Raw genomic sequence first — 4,409 nt, 5'->3', positions numbered from 1 at the left:
CATTTTTTCTTCAACATGAGTAACGCTGTATGTGTGACATGTGTGGCATGAGGAAGAAAGCCCTTTACAAAATCCGTCATGTTTCAAGTGGTAATGGAACGAATGTCAAGATGCTGGGTAAAGTAGTTTTAAGTTTCTTGATTTGGAAGTGCCGTAAGTGGAGAGAAAAAGACAATGGTTGTTACTTTTGTTATATAGCACAGTAGCATTTGTGGGGTTTTCTTTTCAGGGCAATTTTTATTTATTTATTTATTTTTCAGTTTCATACCTTTATTTGACAATCAGTGATTAGTTCTCATCCATGGTAACTGCAGATTTTTTGAAGTAGTGACAGGTACATAGGTAACCAATGCAGAGGGCTTGTTTGGTGAATCTCCATTCTCATTATGTTTTCTGGACAACTGCACATGGATACAATATGGAACATTCCTTACTCCTTTGGCCCAGACAGTTTTATTGAGCTTGGTGTCAATGCACACATCTTCTTCATGGCACATTTCCGGATTTCTCTGAGTGTGGGAGGGAAACACTTCTTGAAACTCACTCCGTGGATCGGCTTGTGAATGTTGATGGTGTACTCTCTGCTCACTACCTTGTTGATGGCAGAATGGTCCTTCTTCTTGTTACCCTTTTTTGTGGGAGCTATTTTCCTAAGTGTGGTTTTGGGCTCTATGTGGTCCATTCGGTTTCAGGCCTCATTCTCTAATACCTATCTAATCTCTTTCTTATAAACTATCCTGATGTCACACAGATAAACCTTGTATTTCTTGTAACAAGAACTTTAATACACCAAATCTGGACGTTGTATTTTTTTTTTATCGCCCATTTGACAGGTCCATTGTGTACTATAAGATTACTTTTTACACTTCTCATTCTTGAAAGAGCCATCTTTGAATATTTTACCAGCCTATTTTATTTATTGTTTTGTGAATTTTGTATGCTTTGTCATTTATTTTATTTTGTTATTTTATTTTTAAGTCAGCTTATACCCAGCATGAAGCCCAACACAGGACTTGAACTCAAGACCCTAAGATCAAGACCTGAGTTGAAATCAAGAGTTAGGATGTTTAAATGACTGAGCCACCCAGGCACCCCTCCTTTGTCCATTTTAAAAAGCATTTCTTTTTTCTTGAAAAAAGTATTTGGAAATGTATTACCTACCTATCCGCCGCCTACCAGTTAACTTGTTCCTTCTTGGGACTGCCATCCCTTTAGCTAGCGCTGCAGGTAGACTAAGAACAGGGAAAGAGCTGGATCTGGTTATTTTTAGCCTACACTTATGACCTAGGAGAAACCTGATTGGAAAGACCTTCTCTGAGGTTGTCCTCCCTCATTACAATCTATAGCCTAGGTATCCCCTTGTTTTTCACTATTGTAGCATCTTCTCAAGACCAGTTCCATATTTGCAAGGTCCAGTACAAAATGAGAATATGGAGCGCCTTGTTAGAAAAGTATGCACAATTTCAGAAGATGCCAGCAGAGCACTAACCCAAGAGTTGGCCCTTCCAAGTAGGAGTCCCTGAATGACCATGCAGTTTGTGCCCTGATGAAGCTGGTCCTGTAAACTCTTCATACAATGTGCCATAACTTGTCATTGTATTCATCATGATAATAAATAATTATGGTGATTTTCCTGTTATGTTTGTTTGATTTCTAGAATATGGCAACATCTATGAAAGTGAGTTCCGCGTGTTTTATTTCCTGTTTCATGCCAGCATCCAGACCCACACATACAGTATTGAAATTGAAAATCAGTTAGAGTTGATGAAATGAATAACTGAAAGAATGAATAGACCAACTGATATTTATGTTATAATTTCAACATTCCAGTTGTAATTAAAAGTATAGAGAGAACACAAAACAGTTCTGTGTAGCAATGAGGAAAGCTTCATTATGAGCACCACTCTTGATTAATGGGAAATATCCTCACCCTCTATGGTACTCTATGGGTCTCATCCAGAATGAAACCTACAGGGGGCTCAAGTTCTGCCCTTGATGTGCATTTAAACCCCATCTTTCTACCCAGTTCAGGTTAGCAGTCCACAAAAAGAGGGAAGAGCAGGTGGTGAAGATCTCTTAACCAGATTTTGACATGATTAATCTCATTTCTTGATGCTCTCCCAATGATTGACCAGTGCATATTGTATAAATAACTTTACTCATTGGCTCCATTGGTCCTCAGTACATTAACAGGCATAGAAGGTGGACAATATGGAATTGGTGTGTATTATCTTTTTGTGACAAAATAACATTGTAACATTCACATCAAATCTTTCTCATTTTTTTCTTGGATATAGTACAAAAGATCATTTTTCTGGAATAACAAATTTTCAATTGTAGTATCTCCTTGATTAGAAAAAAAATGTATTAAGTTCAATTAGCAAACATAGAGCACATCATTAGTTTTTGATGTAGGGTCCAATGATTCATTAGTCACGTATAACACCCAGTAAAAAAATGTTTAATCACTAAAGATACACTGTTTACTATTTGTCTATCTGGTGCAGTTTTGCTGAGTCCTTTACAAAATAATCACTCAGCCCTCCCCTCATTCTATTTATCCACTGTAATACTGTTGTGTGGCCATTTCTTTGTAACTGTTCTTCAAAAATTTCTCTAAAACCTCAATGCCCTTTTCCATCTGGCCTTATTTTATCTTATCTGTAACTTCCAAAATCTATCCTCATGTATTTCTTTCTTTTCTCCAACTTCTCAAATTCTGCCTTTCCCTGAATCACTCTGAACCAGAGAAATGAAAGAACTATGAACTTTTATTCTTCACTGAAACAAATATGAAGACAGAAGTAGACAAAATTCAGATTGTATATGTTACTCTTTTTTGCATCTCTAATATTTTATCATTTCTTTTAGTCTAGTGAATTTAGTATGACTCAAACTACTTAATTAGGGCACATGATACTTTTTATTTTGGTGCAAATAGAATTTTTTAAATTGCTCAAAATATAATAGTTTATTTTTAATTAATCCTTTGCAACTAAACGAAACACAAAATTTCCCAACATAAATATATATTGATGGTGAGAAAGAGAGTTGATAGAAGTAAGATCGTATCAGTACTAAAAAATCACATCCACATATTGGAGTAAATAAGCAATTGACCTCATTTACAAGTGTTGGTATCTTCTTGGTATCTGTCTGTCATAAAAGGTAAAGAACAGCTAGCATGCAACATGGAGTTTTTGTTTACACAAGACAATCTTAGCTCATCATCAGGCTCTTTCTAATCCACTCTTCTCTTGCTTTCATGGGAAAATCATATTACTAAGGGAAAGGATTATCGCACAGTGTTTCCCTCTGGGGAAAAGGTTGGTAACTAACCCCACACAATTTGAAAGCCAGGCTTCCATATTCACAAGCTGCCTCTGGCCTGCTCCTTTCCTAGGCAATGAGAAGTAGGGAAAGACAGCAGCTCTCTCCTTTGCTAATTGGAATGAAAATGAGGGCTTCCTTTCTCCATTTGAAATGACACCATCTTCAGCCTGCTGAACAAATCCTTTATTGTGGACTTTCAATGCAGGAGGAATTCAATTCCATACTATCAAGAGGGAGTCAAGGACATTGTAATTGATATTCAGAGTAACAAGGTAACCTATTTTTACAGGAAAGGTCACCTGAAAGACAAACAAGGACTTGAAGAACAGCTTGAGATTCTGAAGACAGTGACCAGTGACCACACAATTAGATGGTAATTGGGATCCTGGTGTTTTTTTTGTTCTGTTTTTTGTTTTTTTTGTTTTTCTTTCAGGAACAAGTAGTATTTCTAAAAGGTTCAGCTATTTTGCAATTCAAAGTCTAAGAAAACAAATAAATATTGTATCTTAGTAAAGACTAAGAAATAGACAACTTCGTATTTTTTCTGTAGGTGAAATAGCTAGACCAATTTGCAACAGTCCAGAAATAATTGAGTGCTACTTAAAATAAATGGATCTGTTATATAAAACCAATACATAGATACATAAAACACAGAATTTGTGCAAGTATGGATGCAGTCCACATATACATTTAGATGCTTAAGTCATGGCACTAAGATGTTAACATTTTCCTAGGCCTACGTCTGAAGCAAAGGAGTGTATAGCAGGAATGGAGGATATTTGAGATGGAAAGAAAACTGCTATCAACAAAAATCCCTCTCCTAAATATATTTCTCTATTCGTGTGCCTGTAGGTGCTGTGGCAAGAAAAAAAAAATATGTTGAGACTATAACGATCCTCTCTCACATGAAGTCATTTTAGTTCATTATGTAAGTGTGAATTTCCTCTGCTTAGACTCACCGAAGACTTGGAAGAGAGAAAAGATAAAAAGAGAGAGAAGAAAGCGAGGGAGGTGGGTCCCCAGCATCAAGTTATTACCTCAGCTCTTCCTCCCTGCATTGAGGCATCAGTGACTTC

General features: G+C 36.5%; 1 pseudogene; it reads right to left on the bottom strand.

Moving 5' to 3' along the window:
* Positions 1 to 281: 281 nt before the first annotated feature.
* On the bottom strand, positions 282 to 682 carry LOC116881270 (annotated as a pseudogene).
* Positions 683 to 4,409: the final 3,727 nt, after the last annotated feature.

Source organism: Lontra canadensis, unplaced genomic scaffold (assembly GCF_010015895.1).
Source record: "Lontra canadensis isolate GAN:19392208 unplaced genomic scaffold, GSC_riverotter_1.0 scaffold73, whole genome shotgun sequence".
Taxonomy (NCBI): Eukaryota; Metazoa; Chordata; class Mammalia; order Carnivora; family Mustelidae; genus Lontra; species Lontra canadensis.
Note: the sequence above shows the minus strand (reverse complement) of the source record. Positions and strands in the feature narration are given on the sequence as shown.